Source organism: Diaphorina citri, unplaced genomic scaffold (assembly GCF_000475195.1).
Source record: "Diaphorina citri unplaced genomic scaffold, Diaci psyllid genome assembly version 1.1 scaffold329, whole genome shotgun sequence".
In the NCBI taxonomy this organism is placed as follows: Eukaryota; Metazoa; Arthropoda; class Insecta; order Hemiptera; family Psyllidae; genus Diaphorina; species Diaphorina citri.
In genome coordinates this window covers 1-13,701 of record NW_007377764.1, presented here as the reverse complement: position 1 = coordinate 13,701, position 13,701 = coordinate 1, and the positions used below count along the sequence as shown (strand labels likewise).

The 13,701-nt window shown below is 37.3% G+C and overlaps 1 long non-coding RNA gene across 1 annotated transcript; it reads left to right on the top strand.

Moving 5' to 3' along the window:
- The first annotated feature begins 11,701 nt into the window (after window positions 1–11,701).
- LOC113466764 lies at window positions 11,702–12,071 on the top strand. The gene is made up of 2 exons (XR_003391065.1): window positions 11,702–11,777; window positions 12,028–12,071. It is a non-coding gene; the product is annotated as an uncharacterized LOC113466764 (long non-coding RNA).
- The last annotated feature ends 1,630 nt before the right edge of the window (window positions 12,072–13,701 follow it).

Genomic DNA, 13,701 nt, shown 5'->3' with positions numbered 1-13,701 from the left:
TTTTTGTCCATCTGTTTTAATTTATACCTTTATGATTTCTTTTAGCTCTTGATATTCCCAGAAGGAACAGACCTCTCCCAGAGCAATATTGAAAAGAGTGACAAATTTGCTGATTCCCGTGGTCTGTCACACTATACAAAAGTTCTTCATCCTAAAACCACAGGCTTCACATTCCTCACTAGACAGCTTTCACAAAGTAAATGGACATTGTAATTTTTTAGCTATAAGATAGGACATTTTGGGGGTCTCTAGCTCTTACCATTCTTTCCTCACTAGACAGCTTTCACAAAGTAAATGGACATTGTAATTTTTTAGCTATAAGATAGGACATTTTGGGGGTCTCTAGCTCTTACCGTTCTTGAGATATTTTGTTTTCAGACAGACAGACACACACACGGACCAATGGCTGAAACTTTGGATTTAGGCTCTAGGGACCTCAAAACGTGTTTTGGCACTAAAAACTGACCATCAAAAATTTGACCCGATTACATTACTTTCCTTCCTATAGGGTAAGGAAAGTAAAAAGTAGATTATTATGAAAAGTAAAAATTCAATGGTTTGTTTTTGTTGCAATTTGATATACAGAATTATGTGTACTTGCAAATATCTGTGTGCTTTGAATTCCAACTGAGAAGGCATGGCGTATGTACATCATCCAACCATTTCCGTATTCTATTTCTTATAAATTTAATGTCTTGTAATGCTTTTATTTCTTCAGGTATACAATTGAATTGTTAGTGATTCAGGCAGAACCGTGCCCACGACAAATAAGCACACTTGAAAATAAATGGTTGACAAATTTCTCTGGAAAAGAAGAAGAAGACCGAATGAAATAAGTTTGTGAAATTTGTGGTAGCGGCTAAATCACGTGATTTTGTTTGTTGTATGATAGGTAAATGTTAGGTAGTTATTACGTCATTACGTCATAATATATACTGTTTCTTTCTAGTTAGACATAGGTAGTACGCACAAACCCTCTATGAATTTATAAATAAATGGTCAATTTTATTAGCTAAATTCCCTTTAGGGATGGGCTATTAAATTTTCGGCAAAGTCACAACTTTGGATCGGGGTTGTGTTTTTTTGGGTCTTTTGGGTCACTAGCAGGGAACTACTACTCGCGATTTGCGATGAAAAACTAATTTTGATATTTATTTTTCTTAATCAAGTGAAGATTGACACTAAAAATCGAGGCGAACGTTTGAAAGAGTGAATCAAACATTGTTTGATATTAAAAATAAGTTCAAAGTTATCTTTTTATAGGTAGTGTATAAATCGTTCTAACTTCTCAAGGAAAAAGCTTTTGTCGGATCCTTTTTTAAGTCCTGAATTCCACATCAAGAACTCAAATCAGCATTTAGAATTTTAGATTGGATCCTTAACGGGCGATGTTGATCACGTTTCTACTACATTCTGATACGTGCAATCATGTCAAAACGATCACGTAATTCACGTCCCTTCATTAATTCCTAAAAAAAAAAAAAAAAAAAAAAAAATCAAGGAACAACATCCGGCCCTCAGTTTACAGTTTTAAGGTTCACGTAGATCTGTTGGCTGTTGTGCCCGATTCATAGGGCAATAAATAACCTCGGAGTAATGCCCATGAAGTGACAGAGGAAATGGCCTATCTGATCTATCGATCAGACACGTCTGAATGTCTGAATTTCGTTTTCCAATAGCTACCTAAACTATGCATACCTACCTTATCTATGTACCGTACCTATACATGAACATGAATATGCTTAATCCTGCTATAGGTACATGAATATTTATTTATCTCACACTTAAGGCCTGTTCCTACTTGTAGTGAGTTTCATCCGATTTTTTTCCGACTGTCCTGTAGGCAATGTAATTTTTTCCCACTTCCCACAAGAGTTTTGACTCTAAGTATACACACGACACGATTTTTTTTCCGAACGACACAAAATGACCTTGTAGGCAATTTTAATGAGAGTGTTCCCACTATACGACACGATTTCTTTTTCGAGCGACGAAGGTGGAACGGGCCTTTAGCGTTTACAATAGTTTACATGGACAGTATGTTATAGTCTTACACAATAAGTTATTCGTAGATACATACATAAGTAGGTACCTAAACATTATGTAAATATGTTATACTGTTTACTGTAGGTACATATACAATTGTACATATTAGAAAGATATTTTACATTTGTACGAATAAATAGATACCTATTTTACTCGTATACATATCTACCTACAACCTATACCTACCTGTTTCCTATGATAAAATAGTAGTATAAGGTATAAGAATGAATATGATAATGTCCTTTTTGTCCTTCCTTTTCTCACAGATAGACTAAGAATTGCGAGAGATACTTATTTGGCAGAATTACTAATTTTAGAATGTCCGAAGATCCATTAATTTTTTTTCCATTTAATAAACTTAAATAAACAAATTGAGCTCCAGTAAGAGAGATTTTTGCTAAATTGTGGGCTCAAAAGCTCATAGGTAACCAACACTAGGTACATATATGATGAAGTTTGAATCTATATAGATAAAAGGGAAATCTTAATATAAAAATCTGGTGTGAACATCACACGACTTTGCTTATCCTATTGAATGATGCTTATTTGAGTGTTCTTTTACCCTAAATATGATCCCCCTCCCCCGGCTTGAGTTTTTGCTCCGCCTCGATTTTACCTCATTGTATTGAACCTTTGAAAATAAACATAATAATAATACCAAAGATATACACTGGGGAAACGCGTTAATTTGTTAAAATAAATAAAATAATATCGTCCTAATTAAAAGCAAGGGTCCCCTTTGCTGAAATCCTGGATACGGCCCTGTTTTGTAACGTTGAATCAGAATCCGTTGAATCCGGATAGTTCTCTAAAGACAACGTTGCTCGTGGTTGGTAACCGGATGGGTAATCATCTGGACAATCGCGTTCTGCTCGCTTATCCTCTCTTATGCCAGATTCACGGTCAGACCGTCTGAAAGACCTAGGCCTAGGTCTGTAGCTTTTTCCACCACACGGTAAAAAGACCTTTAATTTGATATATAGGTCGACCAGGTTTGGATAAGTCCTTCTATGGGGACAGACTCTGCGTAGGTACGTTTCTCGTAATATTTTTCGGCAAAAGGAACAAAGCATCGTCGTCTTTAAATTCTGTCTTCGTATTTTTTGTTTTAATTAAATGTTAAGACAGGTAACAAAGACAAAAACGTCCACAAAATTGAATTGACAAATCATTGGTTCAGACCGACACCGAAGCGAATACAATAGTCCGTCCACTATACCTTTTATTATTAGTAATAATAAAGGAAGGACGGACTAAAAACGTCCACAAAATTGAATTGACAAATCATTGGTCCTCATACGACTAGCAACTAATCACACGCACAAAAGGTATCTTCATGACAAACATGTAGATTGTGGTGACAAGATATCATACCAGTGCGGAAGACAGGTTCTCATTCATCGATCCGTTCTAGGAACGTAGCCAATATTCACAAATCAATAAAACATGATAAACACGTACTATACCAGTTAGGTACCTGTCTGGCTATCTTTAAACGCAAGATAACTTTTTTTTCTCTACTCGTAGGTATCACTTCAAAGTTGTTTACAATTCCGCCTCTCTCTCTCTCTCTCTCTCTCTCTCTCTCTCTCTCTCGCTATGTCACCTTATCTCTTATCAGACAGTTTTTTACCAGGTGTTCACAACATGTTAAGGCAATCCTTTAAGAATACCGAATATTGGTGGAGATGTCGAAATTGCCAAGTTGAAATTGAGAGAAGGTTGAAGGAATTGAGATTGAGCATTTTCAGCAGACACGAAAAATTGATAGAATAGAATAGAATCCGCCCCAGGTGGGAATTGAACCAGCGACCCAAAGAAAAAAGTTTAATTTTAACTTTTCAACGCAATGTTTGTTACGTTAACGTTTGAACACCCTGTAAAGTGTTCTGTACCACAACCGCTCTCCCACCCTGTCTATCTACTATGTTCAGTGGCACTTGATACTTGATCTTGTGATCATTGATCTTAATAGAAACCACATGTTAGGCGTAGACACAACGGAGCCCCTATTAAACCATTCATGTCAGGAGTCCGTCAAAAGGAGTGACATTTCGTAGTACCCCATCAAGTATTCAAGTGCTTTATGGAAGATTAAAGGCTAAACTATGCATACCTACCTTATCTATGTACCGTACCTATACATGAACATGAATATGCTTAATCCTGCTATAGGTACATGAATATTTTTTTTTTTTATCTCACACTTAAGGCCTGTTCCCACTTGTCGTGAGTTTCATCCGATTTTTTTCCGAATGTCCTGTAGGCAAAGTCATTTTTACCCACTTCCCACAAGAGTTTTGACTCTAAGTATACACACGACACGATTTTTTTTTCCGAACGACACAAAATGACCTTGTAGGCAATTATAAAACAAGAGTGTTCCCACTACGCACGACACGATTTTTTTTCGAGCGACGAAGTTGGAACGGGCCTTTAGCGTTTACAATAGTTTACATGGACAGTATGTTATAGACTTATAAAAGTTATTCGTAGATACATACATAAGGAGATAAAAATTATGTAAATTTGTTATACTGTTTACTGTTGGTATACAAGAATTGTACATATTAGAAAGGTATTTTATACTTGTAGGAATAAATAGATACCTCGTATACATACCTACTTACAACCTATACCTACCTGTTTCCTATGATAAAATAGTAAGTAGTAGTATAAGAATGAAAGCCTAAATCAGGGGAAGTAACCCAATAATAGAGTTCTTCCACCTTAAACTTGTGGCACCCTGTCACCATTTTTTTTTCTCAGTGTACCTACGATTTCCCCTCTCATAAAGCTACGGGAATTAGTTCAACCACTAGGTGGTGTGGTAGTGCCTGTACTAAACCATTGGACCATTAAGATGGCACATTCCCAACCATCGAAGATCAAGTGTCCGAGTTCGTTCGTTCTTGGAACGACTGGTTTTCTCCTATCCTGTCCTCCTTCGAGAGAGGACGATAAGAACATTTGTTAGCCATATAGTTCCAGAAACTGTTGGTCTAATGGAACAACTTGTTCTGAGCTGACAGTCTAAATGAAGCATGCTTTACAATACTTATACTTATACATACTTTCTTCTGTTAAATCTCTTGAAACTCCGGCGGTCTTAATCACATGACGTAAAATCAGCAACAGGATAATGTCAGCCAATGACAGCGTGTTTGACGGCTCCAGATAGCAATGTCAGCATTTGGTCTACTTATTGACAGTCAAAGAAATTGGCCTCGTCAGACGTCAGACTTGGCAGACGTCAATTTTCAAGCAGTTTGATGAAATGAAACAGCAACCGAGGCTAAAATTCTCTTCTAGAATATTGTTCCGACAGACACCACAGCATACAGGGAAAGGAAAACAGAGGCAGGCCAGGTTTATCATGCTTTGTTAAACATGCACCTAAAGTTTGTGCAGTATAACTGAATGCTTTGTGCAAGAGGAGCCTATTTTTTTAGGTTTGATAGAGGGAATTGTAAATCCTGGGGCCCTATGGTCCTGTAAGTGGGAATACTCATGGAGATAAAGGATAGGAGAATAGCCGTTCTGAGAACGAACCTTATCTGTTTAGGATAAAACCCGCCCCGGACGAGAAGAATGTAAAAAATGCTAAACTTCATTTCCGATCACAAATCTTAAATAAGGAACCGCACAACTCAAACATACCTAAGTAACTTAGATAGGTATCAGATATTTGATGCTAGAATGCTATGAGGTAGGTAGGACCATGTAGATCTAACATCTATTGATCCAAGAACAAGAAAATACAAATTCTAATTCTAGAGCCTATGTTAAAATGTTCAGTGCCTGGTAGAATTGTTAATTACCTATCAACTTCCACAGTAGTCAGCTCAGCTTTTAAATGTTTCGAATATTTCAGATTTCGTGAGATATTTTTTTATTATTCATTCTATGTTCACGTATTACATTAGAATTTTACAAATACTTGTTAGGTTTTTAAGAAGGCACTTCTATTTTTATTAATTTTTAGATGTGAATGGAGTAGGTAACACAATTATATTTTTTAAATTGAGATTCTTAGATTTTTTAGTAGCCCATTTAACTTTTGGAAGTTGTAACATTGCATTCCAATTTATCGATTGGTGTATGTATGTGCAGAAGGAAAACAAAATGTTATGAAACAGGTGAACGATTTGGTAATGTCTGTGAGGATTTTATCCACGTGTATATTTTTTGGTCCGTTTTGAACGAACGAAGCGACTCTTTGATTTTAACTCGATGATTTTTCCTTGTCTGTATTATGAGTTTCCAGAAAACCCATAATTATCAAATACTTGTTAGGTTTTTAAGAAGGCACTTCTATTTTTATTAATTTTTAGATGTGAATGGAGTAGGTAACACAATTATATTTTTTAGATTGAGATTCTTAGATTTTTTAGTAGCCCATCTTTTGAAGTTGTAACATTTCATTCCAATTTATCGATTGGTGTATGTATGTCCAGAAGGAAAACAAAATGTTATGAAACAGGTGAACGATTTGGTAATGTCTGTGAGGATTTTATCCACGTGTATATTTTTTGGTCCGTGTTAAACGAACGAAGCGACTCTTTGATTTTAACTCGATGATTTTTCCTTGTCTGTATTATGAGTTTCCAGAAAACCCATGATTATAATGTTTCACCTTTCACCATAACTCTGAAACGGTTTGTCCGAGCAAACATTCTTAATACACAAAGGAAATTTAGTCGTTCGAATTTAGGTCCGATCGGGTTTCTAGGGGCCACGAAGAAGGATCCAAATGGAACCTCCAGAAAAAGGACAACTAAATACACCCCGGAACAGTCAGCAGAAGGAAGACATGATAGGAGAAAGCCAGCCATTTCGGATGGAACATTATCAGTTAAAATGATTCCCGGGAGGTCTCTTCCCCCTCCCCCCTCTCTCTCTCTCTCTCTCTCTCTCTTTGTTTACAATTCCGCCTCTCTCTCTCTCTCTCTCTCTCTCTCTCTCTCTCACTATGTCACCTTATCTCTTATCAGACAGTTTTTTTACCAGGTGTTCACAACAGGTTAAGGTAATCCTTTAAGAATACCGAATATTGGTGGAGATGTCGAAATTACAATTCACAATGGTCAATAGTAACTAGGTTGGAAAAAGACAATAGTATTAGTGGAGATGTCAAGACTACAATAAGCTAACTAGTCTGGCCGCTATAATGGTACTTTGGTACACTTAGTGCCACTGGCTACTGTAAAAACTTGCCAGTCATGATAGACCTAATGCAGGGGTTCCCAAACTTTTGAGTACTGCGTACCACCTGACACCTCAAGGTTCTTTTGGCGTACCACCGAATTCACAATATCAGGTACATCAGAGACGTGGAGAGAAATACTGAAATTGGTGGAGATGTCAAAACTACAACAAACTCATAATACCTATTACAAGAAAGAGGCATTAAAATTGGTGGAGATGTCAAAACTAAAACTCATAATATTACAGAAAAGATGGGCACAGATGCATTTAAATTAGTGGAGATGTCAAAACTTCGACTGATAATATTAAAGGAAAGATGGACAAAGATGCATATTGGTGGAGATGTCAAAACTACAATATTCACAATACATTTTACATACTGTTTTTTCCCTGTCGCGTATAATATCTCTAGTAGCGCGGTCAAACTTTCTTGACTTGGCGGGGCGGAGCGCTACCGCGCTCCTTAATATGTTAAAATGTTCAGTGCCTGGGTAGAATTGTTAATTATCAACTTCCACAGTAGTCAGCTCAGCTTTTAAATGTTTCGAATATTTCAGATTTGGTGAGATATTTTTTTTATTATTCATCCTATGTTCACGTATCACTCATCAATACGCAACTTTTGACATATCAGGCGTTTCGAAATTCGAAAAAAAATTTCCATCCCTATAGTTTCACTCCACCCTACTAGATAAGGGCAAACCTAGGTCTGTCAGACGCGTCTGAGAGATCTAGGTCTGAAGCTTTCTGTTCCGATGCGACGAACTGACTTTTTTGTGTAGGTAAATAAATAATTATTTTTTCCCCAAGACCACCCTGTACGGTAAAGATGCTACAAATATGTAAGTGAAGAGTAAAAACCCTTTCTTTTTACTCCTGGGTTGCTCATTCTCAGATCCTCATTCTTCTTTGTTAATGGAACCCACAAATACCTTGTGGTCTCAACAAACTTTCATACTGGGAGGCCCATCAAGCACAAAGTTTTGTGAGGATCTTCTTACTTTTTTTCAAGAGGTTTGTTTGATAAAGGGAACTGTACCAGCTGTACCTACAGAGGTAGGTATAGAGGACTTATCGTCCCGAAATGGAAGAGAGAAGGAAGAAGTGCGCTATCCACCAAGGTAACTAGGCTGGAGAAAAACGATTAGGTACATAATTATATCGTGAGCTTCGGAGAAATAGGAAGGATTTAGAAGGTGCTGAAGGTTCAGCCTCCGATTCTTCGTGAGAAACCACATATTCCAGAGAGGAACGTCATCTTGATTCACCCTGTATACATTTCTGTGGTTTTACTCCGTTCACCTCTAAGGCAAAGTTAAACGCTCCGTTTTTCTAATTGAATTGATTTCAACAATGAACATGAACAAATTAAATGGATCATTTCAATATGAACAAATTAAATGGATCATTTCAATATGAACAAATTAAATGGATCATTTCAATATGAACAAATTAAATGGATCTTTTCAATATGAACAAATTAAATGGATCTTTTCAATATGAACAAATTAAATGGATCTTTTCTATATGAACAAATTAAATGGATCTTTTCTATATGGAGATAAGGTTCTCAATCATGCGGAGTTAGAAATGGAAATTAAAGATTCTTGTTCGTTGGATTATGTAATGCTTACGAGATATATTTTGTTGTGTCATTATCATTACCATTACTATGACCATTACATTTTATTTTTCTTGAACTAGAGTACCTGCCCAGTAGGTACAATACGTATCTACTCGTAAAACACCTGTTGTAAGATGAAGTTGTGTTTTATCTTTATAATGAATTATTTATTCAAGTTGTGAGGGAGATACTTGTAATAATTGTTGTAAGATCAAAAGTTGTATCTTCATAGTAATTTATCATTTATTCAAGTTGTTAGGCTTGTAATTGCCCCGATTTCTCAATAGTCATCGTAGGTTTTAGCATATGTGCATCTCGTAGGAGTGTGCCTTTTTTTTTTCCTAGGTCTCTAGGAAATACATGGTTGGATTTGAATTTATAAACAAGACTATATTATGTTGGCGTTTCCAGCCTCTGATTTTCACGGTCACAGCAGATGAAGCAGATCTATACTCAAAATTTTATCTTTACTTCCAGTAGACCTTCGCCCGTTCCTACTTATCGTTCGGAAAAAAAAAATCGTGTCTTGTGTAGTGGGAACACTCTCATTTAAATTAAATTGCCTACAAGGACATTTGGTGTCCTTCGGGAAAAAAGTCGTGTTGAGTGGGAATAGAAGGAAAACAAAATGTTATGAAACAGGTGAACGATTTGGTAATGTCTGTGAGGATTTTATCCACGTGTATATTTTTTGGTCCGTGTTGAACGAACGAAGCGACTCTTTGATTTTAACTCGATGATTTTTCCTTGTCTGTATGGGTTTCCAGAAAACCCATGATTATATGTTTCACCTTTCACCATAACTCTGAAACGGTTTGTCTGATTTTAATGGAATTTGGCAGACATTCTTAATACACAAAGGAAATTTAGTCGTTCGAATTTAGGTCCGATCGGGTTTCTAGGGGCCCCGAAGAAGGATCCAAATGGAACCTCCAGAAAAAGGACAACTAAATACATCCCGGGACAGTCAGCAGAAGGAAGACATGATAGGAGAAAGCCAGCCATTTCGGATGGAACATTATCAGTTAAAATGATTCCCGGGAGGGAATCGAACCCAAGCTTTAGTGGTTACAAGGCAGACGCGTTAAGCTAACTAGTCTGGCCGCTATAATGGTACTTTGGTACACTTAGTGCCACTGGCTACTGTAAAAACTTGCCAGTCATGATAGACCTATTCCAGGGGTTCCCAAACTTTTGAGTACTGCATAGTGCGTACCACCTGACACCTCAAGGTTCTTTTGGCGTACCAGCATTACCTGCGTAGGTACGTTTCTCGTAATATTTTTCGGCAAAAGGAACAAAGCATCGTCGTCTTTAAATTCTGTCTTCGTATTTTTTGTATTAATTAAATGTTAAGACAGGTAACAAAGACAAAAACGTCCACAAAATTGAATTGACAAATCATTGGTCCTCATACGACTAGCAAATCACCATACGCACAAAAGGTATCTTCATGACAAACATGTAGATTGTGGTGATAAAATATCTATCATACCAGTGCGGAAGACAGGTTCTCATTCATCGATCCGTTCTAGGAACGTAGCCAATATTCAGAAATCAATAAAACATGATAAACACGTACTATACCAGTTAGGTACCTGCCTGGCTATCTTTAAACGCAAGATAACTTTTTTTTTCTCTACTCGTATCACTTCAAAGTTGTTTACAATTCCGCCTCTCTCTCTCTCTCTCTCTCTCTCTCTCTCTCGCTATGTCACCTTATCTCTTATCAGACAGTTTTTTACCAGGTGTTCACTACATGTTAAGGTAATCCTTTAAGAATACCGAATATTGGTGGAGATGTCAAAACTACAACTCTCAATGGTCAATAGTAACTAGGTTGGAAAAAGACAATAGTATTAGTGGAGATGTCAAGACTACAATTCACAATATCAGGTACATCAGAGACGTGGAGAGAAATACTGAAATTGGTGGAGATGTCAAAACTACAACAAACTCATAATACCTACCTATTACAAGAAAGAGGCACTAAAATTGGTGGAGATGTCAAAACTAAAACTCATAATATTACAGAAAAGATGGGCACAGATGCATTTAAATTAGTGGAGATGTCAAAACTACAACTAATAATATTAAAGGAAAGATGGACAAAGATGCATATTGGTGGAGATGTCAAAACTACAACTCACAATACGAGTATTACTGGAAAGATAGGCACAGATTCATTGAAATTGGTGGAGATGTCTAAACTACAACTCACAATATTACAGGAAAGATAGGCGCAGATTCATTTAAATTAGTGGAGATGCCAAAACCACAACTGATAGTGTTAGAGGAAAGATAGGCACAGAGGTATTTACATTAGTGGAGATGCCAAAATATTCACAATACTTTTTACATACCTACTGTTTTAACGGGGGTTAAACAAAGAAATTATGGCGCTGCAAGCGAAATTTTTCTGTTAATCGTAGTACGATGTCACAATTTTTTGGTGCACTGTTTGCAGATTTTTTCTCTCCTAACTAGGGTTTTAAGATTTGTTTTTCGCATATACGAGACAAATCATAAAAATGAGTTCTCTTCGCGTACCACCAGAAGTGCTTCCGCGTACCACCAGTGGAGCGCGTACCACAGATTGAGAACCCTGATCTTATGATTGGTGGACTGCCATGTGATGGTTACAATGGGTTACCTACCCATCCAAGTTCTAACCAATGTCATCTTCCCGGCACAATGACCTTGGCGTTTTATGTGCTCTCAGGTTTTTTTATTGTTCGCCGCTGCAGAACTACTGGGTGTTCCTGCAAAATGGGAACCGTGGTCCTAATGCTGAAGCATGTTGACTCTTTTCCATCAAGTTTTATCTTACAATTTCAGGCCCGACGGAAGTCCAGCCTGTAGGGGGGCGTCCAAGAAATATTTCTCATGTAATATTGAGGTAAGTAAAAATACATTAGCTAAAAGCTATCTATTTATACACTATAACAGTATCTACATAATTATCTTTTATGTGGTCGAAAATATTGTGGATAAATTTTCCAAGAGTCTAGATCAGGTGTTTCCAACTTCCATGTGTACGCGGGCCACATGCTACATTGGCAGGTACTTCGCGGGCCACACACTCGTACACAAGTTAGGAGGCTCGTCTTCAGGATTTTCTTGATTTTCACTTTTTCTTTCTTTCGTAGGAATGTCCCACCAATGTGGATTTCCGGAGCGAGCAATGCGCAGCTTTCAACAATGTTCCTTACTCCGGGGTCTATTACAAGTGAGTAAGCAGTAGAAAAGCGAACAGTAAGGGTGTGTTTATGAACAGGGCTGAGATGAGCTCGGACAACGTGGATAGCTGTCCCGGCGGCAATTTTTAAAATTCATTTTATATTTATTTTTGTTTGCTTTGTAATTTGCTTGTTTTTAATAGCTAATGCGGAGCGAGCAATGCGCAGCTTTCAACAATGTTCCTTACTCCGGGGTCTATTACAAGTGAGTAAGCAGTAGAAAAGCGAACAGTAAGGAAATAGGAAATGCACAAAATCATTTTGATTGCTGAACGAACGAAGTGACTTCGAAATTTTAACCTGACGACTTTGCATTCACTCATAGTTCTTCGTCTGTAAATAAATATCTTTTTGCTCCACCATAACTCTAGAACGGTGTTCCAGATTTTGACGAAATTAGATAGTTTCGTATAAGCTTAACCCATCCTTTAGCGTTGTTTGCCCCTACACCTAAGCCTCAGGTGTCTTTTTTTGTGCAGTTTATCACTCCCTCAATATTTTCTCCCGCAGACGGCATTACAAGTCATGGAAACGACCTATAATAAATCTGATGATTGAGTAAATGAAAAAGACTACAAGTCTTTTTCATTCGTAGATTCGTAGAAATTTAACTCATCCTTTAGGGCTGTCTAGCCCCTACACCTAAGCCTCGGAAATAGGAAATGCACAAAATCATTTTGATTGCTGAACGAACGAAGTGACGTCAAGTTTTGTCTTGGCGACTTTGCATTCACTCATAGTTCGTCTGTAAATAAATATCTTTTTGCTCCACCATAACAAACTCTAGAACGGTGTTCCAGATTTTGACGAAATTAGATAGTTTCGTAGAAGCTTAACCCATCCTTTAGCGTTGTTTGCCCCTACACAAGCCTCAGGTGGTTTTTTTGTGTGTAGTTTATCAGTCCCCCAATATTTTCTACCGCAGACGGCATTACAAGTCATGGAAACAAGCTATGGTAAATCTGATGATTGAGTAAATGAAAGACTTGTAATTCGTAGATTCGTAGAAATTTAACTCATCCTGTAGGGCTGTCTAGCCCCTACACCTAAACCTCAGATTGGACTTCTTGTGTATGGGATGGGGTTAAGCTGAAGACTTGTAATACTGAGATACCCACTAAGTTGTGAAAAAACTCTCTGCTTCACCACAAAGATTCATGATTTGATTTGATTTTTCCCTTCTTGAAAGAGCTGTAAGCCACCTTATTTATTCGCCGCAAATGGCCTATGTAGCTAAATTGTGTAAAAATAAAATAAATAAATACATTATTTGATTTACTTTCTCCAAATCAAAAATTCGAATTTCCCGCCAACTTTACACGCAAAAAGTCCGACGATGTCCTACGATGGCCCTGTTCATAACCACGGCCTAAGGAAATAGGAAATGCACAAAATCATTTTGATTGCTGAACGAACGAAGTGACGTCAAGTTTTGTCTTGGCGACTTTGCATTCACTCATAGATCGTCTGTAGATAAATATCTTTTTGCTCCACCATAACTCTAGAACGGTGTTCCAGATTTTGACGAAATTAGATAGTTTCGTAGAAGCTTAACCCATCCTTTAGCGTTGTTTGCCCCTACAC